We start from the raw sequence: 12,557 nt of genomic DNA on the forward strand, positions 1-12,557 counted from the left end.
GACGCATAGTTAAAGGCCTTATTCCAATAGATATTTAGTCTATCGAGCTGATTCACTGATCTGAGATAACTGCGCTATTCAGAGTAACATCGAGATCGCGTCATTTTTACAATCAAGGATACATTTTCCATTTTGCTTATCGTGCGCCTGTAGTCCGTAAACCAGATAACGAAATCCGTGCACTGCAAACTTGCTTACTATATGATTATGATTTCTCTTATCATGACCCAAACTAGTATTGGATCTCGGATCGTGAAGCCGACGGATTAGCAGATAGGTAGGGTTCTCAAATTATTCATGAAACGTAGGCAACTTTAAAAGTACGTTCTGATATAAACGATACAAACTTTTCGATTTTCCCAATTGCGACTGTACACACAATGCGACCGTCCCTAGACACATAACGAACTAAATCAGTTTCGTCACGATCGTGTAAGTGATCTGCAGTGACGATTCGTTTTAGGCATCGTTTTGTGCGTTCTTCTTGTCGATTAAAACGTCCGCGATCATTGCGCTCGACGTTGCTTCACGAGCGAAGCTTACGAACAGCCGTCAGCAGCTTAATTCAAATATCACAATGCCTATGGTCTTTCCTATGCAAAAGGGTGTGGCGTATATGGTTTAACCGTTGCAGTTGTGCTTGAGATCTACGCAAAGCTAGTTCGTTCATTGCTAACGATGATTAGCCCACGAACTCATCGGACGCAGAACCTAAACTAGTCTATCGTTGAACTAGGCGACTTGTTATAGTTCAGAGATGTATGTTCCACTACGTGCAAGTCTCCCTGTTCTATATGCACGTTTTGCTTCTATTAAGTGACCTCTCTTTTGACCGGTAAGCAGTGTCGACGACACACGATATAGTGTATAACATTGCAGAAATGGCCGGACTGAAAGCATATTCTACAGCTCCACACAGTTAGATCCATCTGTTCCCTCACCCCTCCCCCCCCCCCCCCAGTTCCGCTTCAACATTGACCTATACGTACATGCAATGAATGCCCCTACCAACAACAGCAATATGGTTTGTATACTATTGCTGCGACTTTTGCTACTGCTAGCGATACAGTAGTGGCAGCCAACGCTCGAGCAACGTCGCTATATAGCGAGAGTATGATGAAGAGCGACTCAGACGTCCAGCATGTTTCGGTCAACGGGGAGATTCAGCCCGCGAAGAGAAACGGGCAAATCAGTGGTGATAGCACTTGTGACATTCGGATGGTCGGCTATCTACCTCAACAATGGAAACATGAGGGCACACGATACACGACAAGGATCGCGTCGAGTTCAATCTCATCCCCGGAACGGAACCACTTATGATAACTCTCTTCTACGCATAGAGTGCTAAAAAAGCAAGACCCACAAGAACAATTCAACTCAATGAGACCAGCAGCTATTCAATGATACCGTTTATTATAATGACCTGATACGCAAGCTTGAGTTGAAGGGCAACGTTGATAATTATATATAGTACTGTCGGAAATGTACGCTCCCTATGAGGAACCTGAGAAGTATCATAACCGAGAGTGTAGTATCCGAGATAGATAGACAGTGATCTATTTATTACTATTCATTTTACGATTCAAATCGATGGGACTTAAATTGAAACTACTCGGGGTATAAAAAGCAAATTATGGGTATCGATGTGTTAGGTTGGTAGGGAAACAATAGTGGTAGGTGCATTCATCGTAAGCAATGTACGTGTAACGATACTCACATTAGGCTTTCACCACATTAGGGTGAGTCAGATGTTTTAAATGAAGTTCAATTAAAAAATTGAATATTGGAAACTTTTACGCGAGAACAGAAAATCGACCCTATAACCTGCTGAATGTGGCTACCCTCATAAAACAACGTTTTTTTTTTTTCTAACCTTCGGCGCAACTTTAAAACGAAAACGTCCATTAGCGAGAATTCACTTCGCAACTTTTACTGGCGATAGTCGCCGCTCATCTTGAGGACCAATGTATCTATTATATCTGTAAAGGAGTAAAAGAGGCGCGTCGCGCAGGATGCTCACAACATTTCTCTCAGCCGCTTAAGTCCTACTTCGTACGATTGTTTGCTCTCTTGCATTAGACACTAGTCCGCTTCGCCAATTCTCACGTTGAGTATTTTGTCTTATTACGTGTTAAACACCGTATAGTCATAGAGACATATTTGCAGATTAACTACAATCCAACCAAATGACGGTACACGGAAAAAAGGTGTCTTTTGCTGCATGTTTTTTTTTCCTAAATTGAATAGACTATAGATTTTCACGAACGCCAAAAACTATACGTAGGTGGCCGATACTTTCAAGCAAAGCAAAAACAATCATTATTCCACTATCGTTATCTGAATATATAGCTATACGTGTAGCTTGAAAATACGTTTGTACACAGTAAAAACAATATCAATGTGAGACATTCGAATTGTAAGTGGTCGAAGGATAACGGTAAAGACCAGAATACAGATGAGTATAAAAAAGACTCTTGTTGATGCTACCCCCGTCGCAGCTGCTGCCTCTCAGACATTCAGACATCTGCAAAAAAAAGTGGTACAGTGATCCGAAGATTAGGAACGGTGAAAAAGCCGCACGGAGCCTGCGGGCGGGTGGGGAAGGATGTAGGTAGGGGGCAAAGGCGTTGCTTCTATACCGGTGGACTGTGATACATTTCCATTCAGTGATTCTTAAACGGTTAGGACCCTAACGGGAAAGAAAAGGCACTACAGAGCAAAAAGCATCTTTGAGAAGAGAATTGATTCTGATTAACAGTTGACTGGTGTAAATAAAAGGTATTATTGGTAAACAGTTTCAATGTCTGAGAGGACAGGAAAAGTAGCTGAAAAGACAAAGAATACATACTTCTATCTTTTAAGCTCATAGAGTTGGTCCAGTTTTGTTAGCGTAATATTCTGGCATAAACTGGTGACATGAGGTCAATCCTTTTGTTCCGACTAGTATTTCGTTTGTTGGACTTCAGCACCATCCGGAAATCGAAGCTATAATCTAAATCACGATTAGATACTTTGTAAGTAGTGAAATATTTTTATGTGTCTATCATTATGGTTCCTATCAAAAGCGCGCTTGAAGTTCGTTTGAGGAAAAGGTTTCGAAATTAGGTAAACAAGCTGTTTTTTTACCTGTTGCAGCTGATCAGCTGTTAGCACTGCGATCAAAAGTGGCTCTGTCAGAGATATTGTCACTCGGAAGCAGGCACAATTTCGCTACGTGCGCCAAACATATCGATCGGCTTAGCCTAGGTCGCCTCATGCGTAGAAAAATATCTACGGAGCATGTTAACAGAGATAAATATACATAGAATTCAGTGCCGCCGTCGTGGTTTGTTCACGAAATGGCCATGTTAGTGATAGGTTCCGATGCTCAAATAAGTGGATCACCATTTAAATTTTTTTTAAAGCGAGCGAGGACAATTTACTCTATCGGTTTTCAGCTCTGCTTTCCCTGACGCCGTCCTGATTTCTCCAACATGCTTTGCTTGCTTGCGTTTACCTGACATACGTTTAAAACCACTATTTATATTCGCATTCTGTAGATTGAGGGAAAAAGCGTACTACAAATTGTGTCGAGCCCCGGTCGCAGATTTGTATCAACTGTAGAATGATTACGGAATTGAAAATTGGAACTAGGTCAGATTTTCAAAGGCAGGCCAAGCAGCTATTCATTCCCCGTTTTCGTCCTGTCTACAAAATAAGACGCGAGCATCGGCGAAAAAAAAAATGGCGTTGATGTAACACTATCGACGCACACATTTCGTGCATCTAATTATTGTTTTTTTTTCAAACCTATTTAGCTTGATAACGTATATGCAGACTACATATAGAGGGATAGATGGGTGATAAGGTTCGTATTCTTTCTGCTACTCCCGCTAAAACTATTAATAATTCCCTGTCTGCTTGCCTGCCTGGCTGCTCGCTTTCGTAATTCCCAATAATTGGAACTATTGGCAGATATTCGCGACGCGATTCGCCTCTGTTCGACCGAAGTCCACGAGCGATGCCCTGATTCCTCAGACTTGGCCGGCTTCGGCCATTGATTTTTGTACGGCTGCACTCGCTCCGCTGAAATGGCGCTCGGAGCAAAAGTGATGTTGTCGCTGGCGCTTTTTTCCGAACTATGCGCAAATCAGGATGATGGTATTGAAGCACCCATGCTAAGCTAATGCTGTCTTGCCGAAGATCGTCTTTTCTCGATAATACACGTACGCACATCAGCCACGTTAGCTTACCCATCCGGTATTTTTTTCTAATTTGCGCAAATCTTAGGGAAATTTCAAGTTTCCTTGACAGTTCGAGCGTTCTATATAAGGTCCGAATACGAGGTCATTACAGTTTACCGTGCCGTTAAGGGTGTAGTCTTGCTGCGATTGTAGCTCGATTTTCTGCGGGTTTTTTTGACTGCTTATAAAGGAGACTTAATACGCAGATAAAAGCGACTAATTTTATTTCCAACACGTTATAGCGAGTGATTTAAAAACGGCGAGCGTGCTATTTTTTCGTATCCGCTGTACTGTTGTGTACAGCTTTTTACTGTGACTCCGTATACGTATTGGTAAAATCATTAATTTCAAAAGACTCCCTATTGGCAGGTTTGACTAGTAAACTACCTACCAAGATACTCTAGGTGCTCTCTCAGCGTTATTTGCACCGATGACAACGTTTATAGCTAAAAGTTATCCCTGAATTAAATTTAATCGCGCTTTTTTCACTTAAGAATACGATACAATGATGAGCTAGAGTTGCAATAGGTGATTGACGCGCATAACCATAGCAAAGTCAGAACATAACGAAGGTCCCTTCTAATTCGAACGAGATGAGGGAGCGAAATGTTAGCACTTCTTTGCCTAAAGATGCAAGTAAAGCCAGATTGGGAAAATGCTCGGGTCATAACGCTGGTCGTACTTCTACATAGCCTCGTCAGAAGGGCGTCTAGCAAGGACGACATGGCCGATCCATTTCTTCTGCTGATGCTGTTATTCTCTTTACCATTTTCTTTTTTTGCTATTTCTTTTTTGGCTTTCTTCTATCTGTTTTTCGCACGCGTGCCCCCCCCCCTCCTCTTTCTCTCTTTCTATCTCGGACTGTCGGACAAACAGGCACACACACACACACTCTGACCATTTCGTTCGCTTTCCGATTTTTTCATCTGTCTTCCCTCGTTCTTTCGCTCTTCGTTCTCGTTGGTGGCTGGGGAAAAGTATCAGTTTAAATTTCGATTATCCTTGTGGCACGTATTTGCTCTGCAGTAAAAATGTAACAGTGAACGTATGCCTAACCCCCTAGTCGTCGTTTTATAGTGCAACTGTGTGGATAGGCTTGGGTAGGCTAGTGCGGCTGCTGGGTCTGATGCTGGTTTGGGGGCTGCTGCTTGAAGCGTTGTTGCTAAGGGGCACTGAGGTGCTAGTTCTCACTGCCTGAGTGCCGCCCCCGTTTCGCTTGCCTTCGGACGGTTGAAGCCGTTGTCTGTCCTTCACGAAGACGGACGACCTCGGCGTGTTACAACTACGAAGAGCCGCTAGCGGGTAGTGAAATGGGCATAGAGCGTGGGTGCAGGGGTGGCGAGTGTTGTGGAGTTCTTGAGTGGAGGCTGCATAGCGAGGTTGAAAAGCGTGGCTAAGTCGAGACCAGTCGAAAATAGGGACGCAATAGAAAAAGTGAGGCTTGGGGAAGACATTGGAAAATACGCAAAGGTGAAACTAGCCTATGAAATCAACAAAAAAAAATATGGTGGCTGTAAAATCCATGTGGAGAGTGAGGAGACGTCCGACGCAAGCAGGGCCGCGAGGTTCAAGGTGGAATGCAGGCAGGAAGAACGAGTCAAAGGACGAAACGGGCAGAAAAGCACGGTTGATGTGAGTGGCGCATTGAAAAGACATCTAAGTGGAGAAAAGAGACCGACGGACGGACTTTCCGAAGTGATCGAGGTCGGATACTCAGATGACGAATAGGAAGCGGAAGAACGGCGAGGAAGCTCGAAGCTGAACGACTGTAAGACTGGAAGCTAGCTAGTAGCAAAACCTTGTGAAAAAAAGTGAGTTTACACGAACAACGTTTGGTTGGTTGGCAGTCACTTGGGGATTAGCTTTGTCGGTCGTAGCAGTTTTCGCAGTAGACGAGGCGCAATGGGGTATAGGAATGGCAATGAGGTTAGACACGGAGGAACTGAGAACGGAGGCATTTACGGGTTGTGGCGGAACACGCCCAACAAAGAGGAAAAAAATAGAGAGATGTCTGGGTATAAACCACACCCGAGAGCCTACACGGTCGCGTGCATAGATTGCCGTAGTGATTTCCTCTAGCTTTGGTGTTGGGCCAGAAGCATCAGAACCAGCAGAGGGAGTTACTCGTAAATCAACTTAACGTTTTTATTAGAAGGAGCGAACCGAGTAGCGACTTCGATGCGCTTCCACGGTCACGATCATTGCTAGATCGGCTACGATGGAAATAGCAGCTCCCAACGGCTGCGAGTCGTGATGCTATTGTCGCTGTACTAGTGCAACTGAGCCGACAGCCAACGCCAAAAGTACGTGCTTAAAACAGCGATGCTAACCAATAGAGGGTCGCCGAGTACTCGGATCCTAAAGCTCTCCTAAACCTGCAGTTTTGCGGCCAAACGATAAGGCAATAGGATAAGGGTATTGCAAGCAACGATAGCTATCCCATTCGGATTCGTTTCAAGTCAAATGATTTTGTCCTAATATAGGTGTTACGCGGCTCTTTGTCCCTCGGCCGTCATCTTCTCCGCATGGAGTCCCTCTTAATCGGTACTTGAGTGCAACAGCACCCGTAGCTACATGAGACCTGCTGGGCATTTCGGATGCGACTCCTGAAGCGCTAATACGCAATGCTTCGCTTTTTTCCCCACATACTCTAGTAGGTTTTGACAATAATCTCTTCTTAGAGCGCCGTTTCCCTTGACGACCATGCCATAATATCCGTGCCGATATGAAAGTCACGACGCGGTCTGCTGTGCTCTTCCATCTACGATCGATGCCAGATAGCGAGCTTGCCACCGGCCATTCTATAACAAGTCGCCAACGAACCGACCTTTACGACTTGAAAGACACATTTGGAGAGAAAGTTACGAATCCACTTACCTCAGGAATCCTTGATTTCAGTAGCGATCAGAATCAAAAGAAGTTCATAGAGCCAACTATAAAAAGACCCCTGGATATGGTCATTTCACGGGTCGAAGAAGTCCGACGATGACCGCCTGTTACGGCGAGGGTAGCGTTGATGAAGGATTGGCAGATTGCCTAGCGCAGACAATGGCTCAGAGAAGTGACTACCATCGTCTCACCTTTAGACCTCGTTATGTGTGTTCTCCATAAAAATGGTCGATGTAATCCTTGGTCCTCAGCAACCCTCTCCATTATATCACGGACAACCGTTGCAACTGACAACATAAAATTTAATGTAACTAAGTCGGATTCTATATTTTGGCACGTACAAAGCATTCAAACAGTTGTGTAATTCTGTTGAACGCGTTAATTGTGCGTCATAGAACAAAAACTTCGTTGTCCTCGCCTCCGAGGTGACTCTGTATAGATTCTTTCACTTGTTTCTACAGTATATATAAACTGCTATCAAAACACAGATAATAAATTGCTCAAAGTGGCTCCTTTGAAGCCCCAAGTTGTAGTTAGTCTCTGATAACCTTCCCCATAGCCTGTAAAGCTAGCAAATAGCAATGGTGTTCCTAATAGCGAAGGAAGTGCCACGGATACACAGACAAGTGAAAGGGATCAAAGCTAATTACATCATTTGCAAATTTATGATAAAGGGCTTTGAATCAAAGGATCGTAGCAAAAGATGGCCTTTTTTTTCTAAGTTCAATGATATGGCTGCTTTACTAATTAAGCTAACAAAGTTTCGCCATGAATTGTTTTTGTAGTATCGTTACTTCTTCAGCTTCTCTAAGATCGATGCTTGTGCCTTCGTTGGCTGTGCACCGTGACGTCTGCATGGTGAATTGCTTTTAGTCAAAAGGAACTTTACTACGATACCTAGCTTTTTTCATACGAGTCGTAAACACATTTAAATCGTTACCGCATGATGACTATAATAAATCAAAAGACGAAACGCACCTCTCGGCTGTGGTGGCTGAGTGAAGTTTATTGCACTTCTGATCAGCACCTCGGTCTTAAGTAAACTATAAATCCCACTCGAAAAATAGTAGTCGTAACAAAATCGACACCAATGAAGCATGGAAAAAGAGGTATATTTTTTTAGAGTTCTTGCTAATGTATTCGTCTTAGGCCTTCGTTTGTGTTGCGATAACGAGCTACCGACGGGCTAATGCACTGGGTTTGCCGGGAAAACCCTTCGCGATTGCGACCAAGCTATTTCTAGCTAATAGCTTTTCTTCGTCTGATACAAAAACGCCAACGTCCTTTTAACACATACAACTAGCTAAGAACTTAGCTTATTTTCTAGTATTGCCGATCTGAATATAGCATGAGTTCTTGTTGAAGTTATTGTATTTAGTGGATAGTGCATTCAATGTCGTGAGCCGACTGAAAAGTGCCTGCTAGGCTCAAACGGAAATTGGTAAGTACAAGCACAAAACGTTGATTGGTCCTATCCAGAACGCTCGTGATTCACTCTGAAATAGTGAGGTACTACACACCAAGAAGCTTCAGGCTATTCTTTGACGAGCCGTGCAAAATACGGCTCAATAGTAAACGAATCAAACGCATATCCATTTGTCGGACCAAATAATTAAAATAGTCTAACGAAGAGCAAGCTAATCAAAGAAAAGTCACGTTGATTCAACCTGCAGATTCGTTATTAAATAGGGCAGTTTAGGCCCTCGCTCTAGTACCTATGATGACAGAACAAATCGTAGGTCTATTGAAGTATTGCAGTCATAGAAGAAGCAAAGTGGGTATTATAGGTCGCCGACCCGTTCTTGCCATACAGTGGAATTCTGCTGAGTCAAGTGTCACGTGGCGACCGTCGACCATACCTATTCTGCAAAGGCGATGCGTTAATCCGATAAACAACAGGACATAATCGCCGTTATAGTATAATAGTCGATGATGAGCCATGGAGCCTAGGCTTAATTGTAAGTCTACTGTTCTTAAAAAAAACTAAAACAATGATTGCACGTTTTATATACAGCATTCAGGATACACGCTTCTCTTAGGTTTGCTTGCATTTGTAGCTTTTTGAATCATTTTAGATATTCGCGTCAATCGTAGGTACAGTACTCGGTCAAATATCGCTATTGACTTGGTAGTCCATAGTTGATAACGGGTTATTTTCTTAGAAGGAACCCATGAGATAGAACGAATAGGTCGTAATATTCTGTACCAGGCTTCGCTGTACTGTAGAGGCAATAGTTCAAGGCCAGATGAGATGAAGGCAACCAAGCAGCAAACAAAAAATAAATAAACAACATCGATCAATATATATATAATTAACTCATGTCTTTGTTAGTATGCATTAGCCTCTATTTGTAGCAGAGGCCGTTGTGGTCCAAAATGAAGAAGGACAAACGCTTCTTAGAAACTGAGACGTGTTCGCATTAGACTTCTCTGTCTACCAACTAGCTGTGCGGCCGGGCCCGTTGGTAAATCTCCCTGTGCTGCGTACTCGATGGGCAAGTGAGACCGACAGGGCTATGGCGGGGCAGGCCCGGCCCGGCAGTGATCGTCTAACAGGGGAACAATCAGGAATACATTACCAACGGGTAGACGAATACTCGCTGTGAACAAGACTTAAAACTGGAGGTGTGGTATAGAACGGTCGGTCGAATGGACGAGGATCACACGTCTGCGGGAGCGAAAAGGCGGATTGGTTATAGCTACCTTGAATACATGGGTACGTCAGGAACCATACGGTGGACGTCTGTATGGACGCTTGCAGGTTCATTGGCTGGCAAACTAGTTATTTAGTCGCTTCTACAACCTCTTCGAAGTCGTCGCCGTTCCACCATTCGCAGGCACTGGAAGGTTTATGCCACACTGGGGTACACATGGACACACACGCGGACAGAAGGTCCACTCACTAGTCACACATACAAACAGCTTGTTTACCAAGCTGGAAGCTAGCTATGTTTTATTATGTACATATCTGATGCATTTACCTAAGTCGGGTGCTGGAGACAACTAGTTGAATGTTGAGGATTGACGGTTACTGATAGAAAGCGTAAACGAATTCACCGTTGGCAAAGGAAACTTGCCACTAGAACTCACTTTTGCCTGTTGGCTCCTTAAAAGGGCCAGCAAAACTAGAATGTAGCGTTTGTAGATCTTCGATATATAACCTTGTAAAACTCTGTACGTATATGTTAATGTAAGTTCGCGTTAAGTGGCACACAAGTTAAACATTTTAATTAAACACAACCTCATCAGTTATCGGTCGATTATTTCTAGGAAATAATATCTATGATGATCTTGCTTTTAGATTTTCAAACTGTACCTATCTAATAGCTAATCTAGCCCATATCTAAAGACTGTTTACTTAATGCTTGTTAGAAACAAGTATCGCTATAATCTCATAGAAGGTGTGTAGAGCCTGCTGAACTTAAACTTATCTGGGCGTATACTATGTTACGCTAGAAACACGTATAACCACTAACACAGATAGTGCAACGCTATCCGTTATTTATTCGTATCATAATGGAAATAGCTGCATTTTTGCAGTACTTACAGATACAGTACCTGGTTTTGCAAAGATACTTTATCTAATAATAATTAAGTAAAAAGTTAGATTTGGGTCAGATATAACGCATCTGTGCAACTATGAGAGCCTACTCTGATAGGTGTTTACAAATTAAATGGCCGACGCTTTATGAATGACGCCATTGAACAGCTTTTTGACTTTATGCCCTCTATTGACGGCCCATTGAGTCATTATATCAGAAGCATGTCGATACTTTACATGTTCAATATACATGCTTATCAGGCACATGCACATACAAGACGCTCCCTTGAATGAGAACAATCTAACAAAATACGAAAATGTATAGTCCGTTCTATGCCCCCGGCCCCATTTTTCTTCCTTAGCCCGAATCCTCAATATGGAACGATTACAAAAAATAATGCCTTTGCACGCGAATCATACACTGGGGCATTTACGGTTTTACATCTGCTGTTTCTGCTGTGCAGTTGACTGCGTCACACGGGAATCGACAATTTTTCGTCTATGTTAAATATGTTCGAGGCGCATTGCCACATCTAGTGTAATTGTTCTTGACTCTCGTTCTTCAGCGTGCATACATTTAGAACGCTCTGTCGAAAACGCAAATTACAGTTGCGGTACAGATATGGCTGCAGACAATAACCAGACGCCGAACTCTGTTTAAGGAAAAAACCACATCTATTGACTATAGCCATATCTACAGTGATAACCACCTCTCAACCGTCATCTGTTCTCTGACTCAGTATAGCGTATAGTGGTAAAAGGGTAAACAATCAAGATTAGGTAAAACGGGAAACAAATACACATCCATTTTTATTTCACAGTTTATGAATAAGGAAATAAGCTTCTTTCGACAGACCATACGTTACGTAATCAGCTGCCAAGTTTAATTGTAGCCTCGCCCTATGATGCGAGGGGGTTCAATTTCCAAATAACCATATACTGAACTTCTTAGAACTTGGTCATGGAGCAGTTGCGTTTGACTTGATAGACAGACCACTTACTGGTAATATATTCGGAACAACCGCGTCCATATTTTATTTCTTTGAAACGATCATTTTAGACGCTAAAAGACTCTAGCAGCGTTCGCAAGACTGTATTGACTAGCAATACTAGTGTCTCTGCCAAATGATAGGTTTTATTGAACAAAAATTACTTCTGAGGTTTGTCGGTGTAAGAGACGGGCTAATTCGGAGTATCTTTTAAGAGGTATTTCTGTAATACTTAGCAGTGTTGCCGGATTAGTAATTGGGAATTGGATTGGGCGACGTTTAGTTCGCCGTCCGCCGCATGACTACCAATGGACCTCATTGCTGCAGAAGTTTCCACAGCAAAAAAAAAAAAAAACACTTTTTGGACATTTTAGCGAAAATTTAATATGGCAGCACTTTAGCGCGAAGGGTAATCCTAAAAGACCGTAATCTGGAAACGGTCATGAGAGTAGAAATGTATTCTTGATTACCGAAGAGACACTACGTAAAGCTTATATAGATGTCATGAGATCTATTGTATTGATTATAATTTATATAAGAATTTATATAAAAAAATAGAGAGTGTTGATTATAATTCAGGTAACTCAAGTGCTAATAGGCGGGTACAGCCAATCATTAAAAAGATTTATATAGCCGCGATAGGCAAATCGCGTGGTATAGTACGTTATACCGTTTTAGCGAGCATCTAAACACTAACCTATCAAACTGGTGGGAGTACAATGCACTGAGCTTTTCCTTACAGAGTTAGAAAAATGTCATTATTTTGTTTTTCTGTGTAACAAAATCTGTGCTGTTATCTTGCGAATCACAAATTCAGATTCAATATAGGCTAGGGAACGTTAACATTGAAATCTTTTTGCTAAAAATATACTATCTATAAAAATATAGATTAAAAATACATGAGAAAAGCTAAAA

The 12,557-nt window shown here is 42.4% G+C and overlaps 1 protein-coding gene and 1 long non-coding RNA gene across 4 annotated transcripts in view; both read right to left on the minus strand.

The window, feature by feature from the left end:
- Positions 1-12,557, minus strand: part of LOC111264239 (uncharacterized) — a 129,152-nt gene that overhangs the window by 77,531 nt on the left and 39,064 nt on the right. The gene's annotated exons all lie outside the window — the stretch shown is intronic.
- Positions 1,378-3,351, minus strand: LOC111264264 (uncharacterized). Its single transcript, XR_002682783.2, has 2 exons — positions 2,849-3,351; positions 1,378-2,524 (listed from the first exon to the last, which is right to left on the minus strand). It is a non-coding gene; the product is annotated as an uncharacterized LOC111264264 (long non-coding RNA).

The sequence above is a fragment of the Varroa jacobsoni genome, unplaced genomic scaffold (assembly GCF_002532875.2).
Source record: "Varroa jacobsoni isolate VJ856 unplaced genomic scaffold, vjacob_1.0 scaffold_92, whole genome shotgun sequence".
Taxonomy (NCBI): Eukaryota; Metazoa; Arthropoda; class Arachnida; order Mesostigmata; family Varroidae; genus Varroa; species Varroa jacobsoni.